The sequence below is a fragment of the Physeter macrocephalus genome, chromosome 7 (assembly GCF_002837175.3).
Source record: "Physeter macrocephalus isolate SW-GA chromosome 7, ASM283717v5, whole genome shotgun sequence".
Taxonomy (NCBI): Eukaryota; Metazoa; Chordata; class Mammalia; order Artiodactyla; family Physeteridae; genus Physeter; species Physeter macrocephalus.
In genome coordinates this window covers 91,185,359-91,198,852 of record NC_041220.1, presented here as the reverse complement: position 1 = coordinate 91,198,852, position 13,494 = coordinate 91,185,359, and the positions used below count along the sequence as shown (strand labels likewise).

At 36.9% G+C, this 13,494-nt stretch overlaps 1 protein-coding gene across 4 annotated transcripts in view; it reads left to right on the top strand.

Moving 5' to 3' along the window:
* Positions 1 to 13,494, top strand: part of TBC1D19 (TBC1 domain family member 19) — a 166,912-nt gene that overhangs the window by 52,275 nt on the left and 101,143 nt on the right. The gene's annotated exons all lie outside the window — the stretch shown is intronic.

The following is a 13,494-nucleotide window of genomic DNA, read 5'->3' as shown; positions in this document are numbered from 1 at the left end:
TATAGTCATTTTCACAATGTTGATTCTTCCAATCCAAGAACATGGTATATCTCTCCATCTGTTTGTATCATTTTTAATTTCTTTCATCAGTGTCTTATAGTTTTCTGCATACAGGTCTTTTGTCTCCTTAGGTAGATTTATTCCTAGGTATTTTATTCCTTTTGTTGCAGTGGTAAATGAGAGTGTTTCCTGAATTTCTCTTTCAGATTTTTCATCATTAGTGTATAGGAATGCAAGAGATTTCTGTGCATTAATTTTGTATCCTGCTACTTTTACACATTCACTGAGTAGCTCTGGTAGTGGTAGTTTTCTGGTAGCATCTTTAGGATTCTCTGTGTATAGTATCATGTCATCTGCAAACAGTGACAGCTTTACTTCTTCTTTTCTGATTTGGATTCCTTTAATTTTTTTTTCTCTGATTGATGTGGCTAAAACTTCCAAAACTATGTTGAATAAAAGCGGTAAGAGTAGGCAACCTTGTCTTGTTCCTGATCTTAGAGGAAATGGTTTCAGTTTTTCACCATTGAGAATGATGTTGGCTGTGGGTTTGTCATACATGGCCTTTATTATTTTGAGATAGGTTCCCTCTATTCCTACTTTCTGGAGAGTTTTTATCATAAATGGGTGTTGAATTTGTCAAAAGGTTTTTCTGCATCTATTGAGATTATCCTATGTTTTTTATCCTTCAGTTTGTTAATATGGTGTATCACATTTATTGATTTGCATATATTGAAGAATCCTTGCATTCCTGGGATAAACCCCACTTCATCATGGTGTATGATCCTTTTAATGTGCTGTTAGATTCTGTTTGCTAGTTTTTTGTTGAGGTTTTTTGCATCTATGTTCATCAGTGATATTGGCCTGTAGTTTTCTTTTTTGGTGACATCTTTATCTGGTTTTGGTATCAGGGTTACTGTGGCCTCGTAGAATGAGTTTGGGAGTGTTCTTCCCTCTGCTATATTTTGGAAGACTTTGAGAAGGATAGGTGTTAGCTCTTCTCTAAATGTATAATAGAATTCACCTGTGAAGCCATCTGGTCCTTGGTTTTTGTTCTTGGAAAATTTTTAATCACAGTTTCAATTTCAGTGATTGGTCTGTTTATATTTTCTAATTCTTCCTGGTTCAGTCTTGGAAAATTGTACCTTTCCAAGAATTTGTCCGTTTCCTTGTGGTTGTCCATTTTATTGGCATATGGTTCCTTGTAGTAATCTCTCATGATCCTTTGTATTTCTGCAGTGTCAGTTGTTACTTCTCCTTTTTCATTTCTAATTCTATTGATTTGAATCTTCTCCCTTTTTTTCTTGATGAGTCTGGCTAATGGTTTATCATTTTGTTTATCTTGTCAAAGAACCATCGTTCAGTTTTATTGATCTTTGCTATTGTTTCCTTCATTTCTTTTTCATTGATTTCTGATGTGATCTTTATGATTTCTTTCCTTTGCTAACTTTGGGGTTTTCTTGTTTTTCTTTCTCTAATTGCTTTAGGTGTACGTTTAGGTTGTTCATTTGAGATGTTTCTTGTTTCTTGAGATATGATTGTATTGCTATAAACGTCCCTCTTAGAACTGCTTTTGCTGCATCCCACTGGTTTTGGGTCATCGTGTTTTCATTGTCATTTGTTTCTAGGTATTTTTTGATTTCCTCTTTGATTTATTCAGTGATCTCTTGGTTTTTTAGTAGCTTATTGTTTAGCCTCCATGTGTTTGTATTTTTTACTGTTTTTTTTCCTGTAAGTGATATCTAGTCTCATAGAGTTGTGGTCGGAAAGGATATTTGATACGATTTCAATTTTCTTAAATTTACCAAGGCTTGATTTGTGACCCAAGATATGATCTACCCTGGGGAATCTTCCATGAGCACTTGAGAAGAATGTGTATTCTGTTGTTTTTGGATGGAATGTCCTATAAATATCAGTTAAGTCCATCTTGTTTAATGTGTCATGGAAAGCTTGTGTTTCCTTATTTATTTTCATTTTGGATGATCTGTCCATTGGTGAAAGTGGGGTGTGAAAGTCCCCTACTATGATTGTGTTACTGTCGATTTTCCCTTTTATGGCTGTTAGCATTTGCCTTATGTACTGAGGTGCTCCTGTGTTGGGTACATAAATATTTACAATTGTTATATCTTCTTCTTGGATTGATCCCTTGATCATTATGTAGTGCCCTTCTTTGTCTTTTGTCATAGTCTATTTTAAAGTCTATTTTGTCTGTTATGAAAATTGATACTCCAGTGGAATATCTTTTTCCATCCCCTCACTTTTAGTCTGTATGTGTCTCTAGGTCTGAAGTGGGTCTCCTGTAGACAGCAAATATATGGGTCATGTTTTTGCATCCATTCAGCCAGTCTGTGTCTTTTGGTTGGAGCATTTAATCCATTTACATTTAAGGTATCTCCTGTAGACAGCAAATATATGGGTCATGTTTTTGCATCCATTCAGCCAGTCTGTGTCTTTTGGTTGGAGCTTTTAATCCATTTACATTTAAGGTATTATTGATATATATGTTCCTATTACCATTTTCTCAATTGTTTTGGGTTTGTTTTTGTAGGTCATTTCCTTCTCTTGTGTTTCCTGCCCAGAGAAGTCCCTTTAGGATTTGTTGTAAAGCTGGTTTGGTAGTGCTGAATTCTCTTTTGCTTGTCTTTAAAGGTTTTAATTTCTCTGTTGAATCTGAATGATATCCTTTCTGGGTAGAGTAATCTTGGTTGTAGATTTTTGCCTTTCATCACTTTAAATATGTCCTGCCACTCCCTTCTGGCTTGCAGAGTTTCTGCTGAAAGGTCAGCTCTTAACCTTATGGGGATTCCCTTGTATGTTATTTGTTGTTTGTCCCTTGCTGCTTTTAACATTTTTTCTTTGTATTTAATTTTTGATAGTTTGATTAATATGTGTCTTGGCGTGTTACTCCTTGGATTTATCCTGTATGGGACTCTATGCGCTTCCTGGACTTTATTGACTAATTCCTTTACTGTGGTAAGGAAGTTTTCAACTATAATCTCTTCAAATATTTTCTTAGACTCTTTCTTTTTGTCTTCTTCTTCTGGAACCCCTATAATTTGAATGTTGGTGCCTTTCATATTGTCCCAGAAGTCTCTGAGACTGTCCTCAATTCTTTTCATTTTTTTTTCTTTATTCTGCTCTGTGGTAGTTAGTTCCACTATTTTATCTTCCAGGTCATTTATCTGTTCTTCTGCCTCAGTTATTCAGCTATTGATTCCTCCTAGAGAATATTTAATTTCATTTATTGTGTTCTTCGTTATTGTTTGTTTGCTCTTTAGTTCTTCTAGTTCCATGTTAAACGTTTCTTGTATTTTCTCCATTCAATTTCCAAGATTTTGGATCATCTTTACTATTATTACTCTGAATTCTTTTTCAGGTAGACTGCCTATTTCCTCTTCATTTGTTTGGTCTGGTGGGTTTTTTCCCTCCTCCTTCATCTGCTGCATATTTCTCTGTCTTCTCATTTTGTTTAACTTACTGTGTTTGGGGTCTCCTTTTCGCAGGCTGCAGGTTCGTAATTCCCATTGTTTTTGGTATCTGCCCCCAGTGGGTGAGGTTGGTTCAGTGGGTTGTGTAGGCTTCCTGGTGGAGGGGACTGGTGCCTGTGTTCTGGTGAGTGGGGCTTTATCTTGTCTTTCTGGTGGGCAGGACCGCATCCAGTGGTGTGTTTTGGGGTGTCTGTGAACTTAGTATGATTTTAGGCAGCCTCTCTGCTAATGGGTGGCATTGTGTTCCTGTGTTGTTAGTTGTTTGGCATGGGGCATCCAGCACTGGAACTTGCTGGCCATTGGGTGGAGCTGGGTCTTAGCATTGAGACGGAGATCTCTGGGAGAGCTCTCGCTGATTGATATTACATGGGGCCAGGAGGTCTCTGGTGGTCCAATGTCCTGAACTCGTCTCTCCCACCTCAGAGGCTCAGGCCTGACATGGCTTGGAGCACCAAGACCCTGTCAGCCACACAGCTCAGAAGAAAAGGGAGAAAAAAAAGAAAGAATAATAAATTTAAAAAAAATAAAGAAATAAGTAAAATTATTAAAATAAATAATAAGAATAATAATTTTTAAAAAGAGAATAACCAAACTAATAAACAAATCTACCAATGATAACAAGCACTAAAAACTAAGATAAACATGAAAATCAGAAACAAGTCAGTCGCAGACAGCAAACCCCAAGTCTGCAGTTGGCCCAAAGTCCACCGCCTCCATTTTGAGATGTTGTCTATTCAGGCATTCCACTGATTCAGGGTACCTCAAGTTGATTTTGGGGATTTAATCTGCTGCTCCTGAGGCTGCATGGAGAAATTTCCCTTTCTCTTCTTTTTTGTACAACTCCTGGGGTTCAGCTTTGGTTTTGGCCCCATGTCTGTGTGTGGGTCGCCCTCAGGCATCTGTTCCTGCCCAGACAGGACAGGGTTAAAACAGCAGCTGATTAGGGGGCTCCTGCTCATTCAGGCCTTTTGGGAAGTCTGAGGTCTTCTGCCAGTGTTCGGTAGGTGTTCTGTAGGAGTTGTTCCACATGTAGATGTATTTTTGATATATTTGTGGGGAAGAAGGTGATCTCCACATCTTATTCCTCCGCCATCTTGAAGGTCCCTCACTACTAACTTTTATAACTACCAACTTTCAATCTGTCTTTCTCCTTATGTACCTTCAATACTATTAACTTTAACCTCAAGCAGATGAACCCTTATAATGTATCTCACTGCCTTCTAACAGACCTTCAGTGATTGCCAACTGCCTAACAAATGAAGTTTCTGCTCCACAGCCCACCATTTAAGAGTTTTTACTATCTGTCCCCAGCTGCTCCTTCCACTTTATCAGTCTCTGCTGTCTTATAACTGCCATTTGTGCCCTTCCAAGTGAATCATTTTGCCTTTCCTCTTGCATCTTTAACACTTTGTTTTCCTGTCATGGAAAGCCCTCTGCCTGCTTTACATTATGTAAATCCCATCTACTTTGTGTCAACTCAGATGCTGTCTGTTCTCTGACATTGTTATTAACCTGTTGAAAAGGATCTCTCCCTCTTTTGGACTCTTGTAGCACACTGTCATTTTATGGCCTTCATTCACAAATTGCATTCTATTATAGTAATTTCTGTACGCATCTTTCTGTCTTTTCCTATAAGCCTTTGGAAAGCAGTAACAATTTTAAAAAGACTTTCGTGTAACTGTTACCTCTAGTATAGTGACCTTTATGTAGCAGGAGCTTAGTAAGTTTATAGTGAATCAATAAGTAAAGGCATCCTTTTTAGCAATTATTACAATATTTATTTAAAAGATATTTACTGAATGCCTACAAGTAGAAGACACTCTGCTATGTGCTGTGAAGATTCAGAAATAAATTAGATACAGATTCTGCCTTCAGGTGACTTCATGATTTAATCATTGAAATAAGACTTGGACATATGTACCTGTAACATAAGGTAGAAAGTGCTGTGTGCTATAGGGAAGATGGCTAGGAAGTTTTCTGGGCTGATGAGGGGAAGAGGCTCCTTATACTGCATCAGCATTTTCCAGAGTGTTTTATGCTGAATCCTAGCCCTGAGAGATGCTCCATAATAGGGGGTTCCAGGGACAAATAAGTTTGGGGATGGAAGTACACATTGCCTTCCTCTTGGTGAATCACAATTTATTATTTTTAGTGGACTTGATTTTTTACAAGAGTTTTAGATTTACAGAAAAATTGAGAAGACAGTACAGAGAGTTCCCATGGAACCCGTACCCAGTTTCCCTATTAACATCTTACATTACTATGGTACATTTGTTACACTTAGTGAACTAATATTAATACAGTATTAATAACTAAAGTTCATACTTTATTCAGATTTCCTTAGTTTTAACCTCATATCCTTTTTCTGTTTTAGGATTCCATCCAGGATACCACATTACATTTGGTTGTCATGTCTCCTTAGACTCCCCTTGGCTATGACAGTTTCTTAGACTTTCCTTGTTTTTGATGACCTTGACAGTTTTGAGAAGTACTGGTCAGGTATTTTGTAGAATATCCCACTCTTGGAATTTGTCTGATGTTTTTCTCATTATTAGACTAGGGTTGTGGGTTTTTTGGAGGAAGATCACAGATATAAAATGCCATTTATATTCATTAAATTATATCATGGTATATACTATCAATATGATATGTCACTGTTGATGTTGACCTTGATTGCCTGATTGAGGTATTAGTTTTCAACTGTAAAGCTACTCTTCCCCCCTCCCCCCACCCTTTATATGTATACTGTACCATCTGGAAGGAAGTCATGGTCCACACTTGAGGAGAAGTTATGTTCTACCTCCCTGAGCGGGGGAGTATCTACAGAAATTATTTGGAATTCTTCTGCATGGAAGAGTTGTCTCCTGTCCCCCATTTATTTATTTATTCAATCATTTATTTTTATCAGTAGGGACTCATGGATATTTATTTCATACTTTTTTTTTTTTTTTCGGTACACGGGCCTCTCACCGCTGTGGCCTCTCCCGTTGCGGAGCACAGGCTCCGGACGCACAGGCTCAGCGGCCATGGCTCACGGGCCCAGCCGCTCCGCGGCATGTGGGATCTTCCCAGACCGGGACACGAACCTGCGTCCCCTGCATCGGCAGGTGGATTCTCAACCACTGCGCCACCAGGGAAGCCCTATTTTATACTTTTTAAAAATCTAATACTCCTTAATTTTGTTGCTTACAATTTCTTTTGGCATGTTAACAGCTCAGAGAGGTTCTGCAATAAATAAACTGATTAATTTTTATTTAATCTAGTGTTGTGCAAACTGATGTAATCTATTTCCATGTAAAATACTTTGGGAACTATTTTGCTACACCTTCACAGAAAGCAATATTTGAAGAAACTTATATGCAGTGCGATAAATATAAGTGCATAAGTTTTCTTATGAAATAATAGTAGTAAGCACATAGAGCTCTAATTATATGCCAGGTACCATTCTAGTGCTTTACAAGTATTCACTCATTTAATATTTATGCTGACTCTTTGAAATGAGTTACCCTTACGGTCTTAGATAGGGCCAACTTTACCAAACTACTAAGTGGAAGACCTGGAATTTGAATCTGGACAGCCACTCCAGAATCTACACTACCTGAAGATATTCAGCCTATTTCTGTATCCAGTCCAGAAATGCTCAAACTCAAGATGTGCTTCGTGGTTGAATTTATCCTATTCACTGTCAATCCAGTAACCTTAGCAAAAATGAGAATTTTGCTAGTTTTATATTACTTCAATTCACATCCCCTTCCTAATTGGTCTTTCTGCCTTCAGTGTTGTCACTCCATTTCTTAAAACTTCTAAGACTTTTAGGATAGAGCTCCAATTCCTTACTTTTGCTTAAAAGGCTATAGGTGATCTTGCCCCTTTCTACTGTTCAGGTCTCATCTTTTGCCTCCTCACACTGTCCCTCCCCCTACTGCCACTCCCATGCCCACTTCCACACACGTACGTTCTCTCTCTCTAATCATACTTGATCTCCTCAGTTGTTCCCCAGCAGGAGAACCTGTGCTTATGCTGTTGCTTCTACCCAAAACTGCCTACCCTCAAATACCACATAGTTTTGGCTAACTTCTGCATATTCTTCAGGTCCTGTGTTAGATATTAGTTTCTTTAGGAAGGACTTCTGACCCCTAGTTCTCAGATACTCAGATATTTATCCTGTTTCTCCAATCTTCCACATGGGAGGCACCCTATACTTCCCACCACAATACTTTGGTTGTCTGTATCATCACTAGATTCTGTAGAGCAGGGCCAGTGTCTCTCTTTTCACAGTTGTATCTGCAACATCTGGCATAGTGCCTAGCCCATGGTCGACGCTCAATATGTATTTTTTTAAAATAATGAATGAATTGAATAATCAAAAACTGCAAAGTATTACCTTTTAGAAAATATTCATACCCTTATCCCTAGTAATTTCATTTCTCAGACCCTAAAGGAAAGAATCAGAGAAACACAGAAATTCATGTTCATGATAATAATAAAAAATTTTAAAGCATCTGAATGAATAGCAATAGGGCCTGCTTAAATATAACATGGAAACTCCAAAAGACAATGTTATACAGGCATCAGAAATGACATTTTTGAAGAAATATAATGACATGGGAAATTGCATATTATATAATCTTAAATGGAAAAGCAAACTATAAAAACAAAATAATTCTACTTTAATTAAATGTATATATATGCGTGTATATATTCATACACACATATACATCTCAATTGTACACATACATGCATAGAAAAAATGAGAATAAAATGGTAACAGTGGTTATTTTGGCTGATTGAAATCTATGAGTGCTTATTTATTATTTTATTCTTTACATATTATTGTTTTTCCAACTATCTATAAATGTGTTACTTTTATAATCAGAGAATTACTAAAACCTTTTTCCATTAGATAGCTGGATGATTATTTTGTTTTACTTTATTCTTTTCAGGGTGAAGAAAGTAATTTTAAACTTTATAATTTCATAGTTGTTTGCATGTTATATATTTATTATATATTTTTAGTGACTTCTTATTTATTTTCATTACTATGAAAAAGTAGCAAGGTTATAGTTAATACCCATTTAAAGATTTCAATACAGTTGCAGTTCTTTTGTGAATCTTTTGCCTTTCATGGCTTAGAAACTACTGCATTTATAAAACTCTTGAAATACTTTGAGTTAATACCATAGATTCCAATTATTAGGGAAACTGATTAGAATGCAACAATAATTTCATTTAGAGAGGATATGGGTTTAGGTAAAAGGTAATGTCTTCCTATTTAAACATTTTAAATGTAAAATGCCGTTCATTTTCCTTTTAAACATTTTAAAAGATCTTTATAAGTCTTTGGAAGTCTTTTAGAAACAATTACTTTCTTCTTATTTTGTATTAATGCACTGTCATTTTTCAATAACTTATTTGCTACTTCTACTTTTTTTTTGGTGCTAGGTACACACTGAAATTTTTACTTAAATAATTACATAGAAATAACTATGATTTTTTTTGAGCATTTAGTTTTGAGACTTCGGGCTTATTTATTCACCTCCAGAAATAGGACCTGAGAAAAATTAAGTATCTGTAAAACTGGAGGTAAAGTGGACCTTCACATTTATCCAGCCCAACCTCTAGAGTTCATCTCCTTTGGGTGGAGAACTTCTGGAAACAGGGAATTCACAATTTCACTGACTTAACCCATTTTGATTAAGTCTTCTTACTTGTTGGAAAGTTTCTTGCTTGTGTTAAATGGTTACATGCTCCTTATGACATTTACTCACTGGTCTGAGCTTTGTGCTTTATAGATAGAAAGCATTCAGTACATGTTAGTCAGTGAGACAAAGGAATGCATGAATACCACTTACTCAAGATTAGAGTTCTTGAGGGAACCTAAAGGATGACCCAGCTTGAAAGCAGCCACTTGCTTCATCTTGGATTTCTCCTCATTGTCAGGAAATCCTACTACTATTTCTGATGTCTGAGAAAATGATTTCTCTGACCATCCAAGACTTCTATGAAATGACTTCTGACCATCTGACTGAAGTTCTTGCAAGGCGTACCTTGGAAAAATCCTGCCAACCTTGCCATAGATATGGAACAGGGAATAGGGAAGTGGCCAACCACCGGGGTCGCTTTTCTTTCATTAGTTTTAGGATTTTCAAGGAAGTGGTATGTGTTCTGTTGTCAACTAGAAGTTTTGATATACCTGGCTTCCTATTGCTTGCTTATTGTTTTATGTTTTCTTTGGTTTATAACATATAGTCTGGTGTAGCCCTTTTGAACTTTTTGCAGCTTATATTATTTGTTTCTGTCTTATCCTCCCCACCCTCACTACAGGGATGCTGTTTCATTCATCTTTTAGTGACATGTGTTTAATAGTGCACAATAAACACTTGTTGAATCTATGTCTTTTCATTATTTGAAAACTCAGCTGTTACACCTCATTTCCCCCTTTTCTAGCCATAAAAATTTGATTTTTTCTGAATTGAACATCCCTTTCCTCTTCTCTCAGTTTTAAGTTGTTCTTCTCTTCTGGATCATTTCCAAGATTCCTTTTTTTTTTTTTTTTTTTGGCTGCATCAGATCTTAGTTGTGGCATATGGGATCTTTCGTTGTTGTGAGTGGGCTCTTTGTTGCGGTGCATGGGTTTCTCTCTAGTTGTAGTGTGTAGGTTTTCTCTCTCTAGTTGTGGTGCACAGGCTCCAGAGCACGTGGGCTCTGTAGTTGTGGCACGTGGGCTCCAGAGTGCATGGGCTCTGTAGTTTGTGGCACGCAGGCTCTCTCGTTGAGGCGGGTGAGCTCAGTAGTTGTGGTGCGTGGGCTTAGTTGCCACATGGCATGTGGGATCTTAGTTCCCCAACCAGGGATCAAACCCACATCCCCTGCATTGTAAGGCAGATTCTTTACCACTGGACAACCGGGGAAGTCCCCATTTCCAAGTTTCTGCTTTAGTTGCGGAGCACAGAAAAAATGATGATTGAGTAAAACTTTGTGCAGCATTGCTTCAGTTCTTAATATTCTTTTCCATTCTACTCTCAGGTGTTCTTTTAAAAAGTTTCCTCATTTGTAAAATGAAGGTAATGATACATATCTCACAGTATTAATAAAATAACATGTAAACACATGAAAATCACATAGCTCTGTTTCCTAAATTATTTTCATTCAGAATGCTTTCTTCTAATATCTAATTTCTTTTTTTGTAACTTTTTTCTTCACTAGTTTCTCTATATATTACATGTAACATTAAATTTAAATTTGATAAGTTGAAATACTTGGTAAAGTGGGATATCCATTTAGGAAAACTATGATTAATCACTTGAAGTTGTACTTTATTGAAAACACCTGAAGAGATGTTTTTGTTAGAATAATTTTGTAAAGGATAAGATAAATGTTTCAGAATATCTTATCAAGGTATAATTACAGAAAGTATCATTTTATTTTAAATGGCCTTCATGTTTGAGTTTTTAGTAGGTTTTATGCTGTATTAAAATTGTGTATTGCAGTCTTGAAAATATGCACAGTGTATAAGCCACACATTGATGTCTGTTGTAACTTTAATTTTGTTTTTATATCTTAGAGTTACTTTCTTTTTATCAACTCAAGAGCCCTCTTATTAGTGGTTGAAAATGAGAATTTTTGGAATCAATTCAATAGCTAGAAATTTGGTTCTTTATATAATAGGATAAGTAATACAAATTCAGGGATTGACTTTTTAATCTTTATGCAAATTTTATTTTTATAGTAATGACTGAATTAAAATTACAGTTTTTTAAATTAAACTTTCTCATACCTGCTCCCCCAACAATCTGGAGTTGGGGGAGTAAGTGACAGAAGGCTTATTAGAGGAAATTATTTTTAAGCTGAGATCTGAACGTTGAATAAGATTTATCTAGATAAATTGGGGATAAGGATGTTGAGGGTGGAAGTGGGTTATATTGCAATAATTAATGTTTGGTCATGAATAATGTACCCAAATGTATTTTTGTGTGTGTGTGTAGTACGCGGGCCTCTCACTGTTATGGCCGCATCTCCCGTTGCATAGCACAGGCCCCGGACGCGCAGGCTCAGCAGCCATGGCTCACGGGCCCAGCCGCTCCGCGGCATGTGGGATCTTCCCGGACCAGGGCACGAACCCGTGTCCCGTGCATCGGCAGGCGGACTCTCAACCAGTGCACCACCAGGGAAGCCCTACCCAAATGTATTTTAAGCCTTGGATCTAAGAGAACTTTTTACAGTTAAAAAAAAAAAGAAAGAAAGAAAGAAAAGAAAAGAGAGAGAATTGAAAATAAGCCAGTAAATGGAATTCATTTTGGGGGTATTCATGCAATTAAAAAAATTTTTATTAATTTTATTTATTTATTTGGCTGCATTGGGTCTTTGTTGCTGCACGTGGGCTTTCTCTAGTTGTGGTGAGCGGAGGCTACTCTTCGTTTTGGTGTGCGGGCTTCTTATTGCAGTGGCTTCTTTTGTTGCAGAGCATGGGCTCCTGGAGCGTGGGCTTCAGTAGTTGTGGCTCACAGGCTTCAGTAGTTGTGGCTCACAGGCTCTAGAGCGCAGGCTCAGTAGTTGTGGTGCACGGGCTTAGTTGCTCTGCGGCACATGGGATCTTCCTGGACCAGGGATCGAACCTGTGTCCCCTGTACAGGGTGCTCCGGGTCCACCGGCAGTGGGGCGGATGGCCACTCAGGCCCTGGCAGGGCACCTGCGTTTCAGACTTCTCTGCAGCCAGGGGCCACAGCCGGGGCGGGGCCGGGTTGCCAGCCCAGGGTGGGAAGGGGGCAGGGTCACACGGTATGGGCAGTATTTCATGCAATATATTAAGAGTATTCTTTTATTCTTGAAGACCTATTTCTACATATTTAGTAAATTAAGCCTTATGCATTTCACACAGTTCTGTATTCCTCCTGTAGCTGATTTTTTTCCTGTTCATTTGTTGCTTAGGCAGTTGTTTCAGATTATTTTTAAATGCTTGCAACATAACTTAGGGTAAAATCTGTTCAATTATTGAGAATTTATTATGTGCTAGACAAAGTGTGATATGTGCTATGATAGGTGAAGGAAGAGATGCTGTGAGAACCCATAAGCAAAGGTACTGAATATTATCTGGGATGAGGGGCCAGGTAAGAGAAGGCTTAATAGAGGTAAAGACCTGAAAGGTGAATAAAATTTATTCAGATAATGTAGGAATGAGTATGTTGGGATGGGAGGAGAGCATGGAGGGTTTATTCCAGATAGAGAGTAATGTATTTAAATATGTGTGTTAAAGAAGAAGCTCCGAATAATGATAGCTTTAGTAAAAGCTATCAATAATTGAATGATTATTATCATTATTGTGTCACTGTTCAAAGTACTTTAATCTTTATAACAATCACATAATGGAGCTATTATTATTATTCTACTTTTATTGTCTGGTTGTAACTGTCCTTTATGGGTAATGTAATATATAATTCTCTCCTTTTCTCCTCATTTGGGTTAAATTTTGGAGCTTTGGCATTATTTTATTTTGGTTTTAGTGGGTCAGAAGTGGTCTGTAGGCATATTTTAATAAAAAGACAAAAAAATTATGGCATTTTAGCTTGGCATTAAAAAGAATAGTTTACTAAAATATGGTATATATGGATAATCAATTTATGACTGACCATTAAAATTAACTTATTATTTCAAGTTTACAAGAAATGTAATAAATACTGTGAAAAAGTAGTAAGACCAATCCAGATTGTGACACATAAAAGACGAGTGGTCTGGACTCCTCAAAAAAGTCAATATGGAAAAGAAAAGGATGAAAGCACTCTAGATTAAGCTACAAGGAATGAGACATAACAACCAAATGTAATTTAATGCATTCAATTTTAATGGATCCAGGATTTTAAAAAATATAAAGACATTTTTGGGGATAATTGGAAATTTTTGAATATGGACTAAATATTAGATAATATGAAATATTATTGTTAGTGTTTTTAGGTGTGACAGTGGTAATGTGGTTATGTAGGAGAAGGTTCTTATTCTTAGAAAATTCATGATG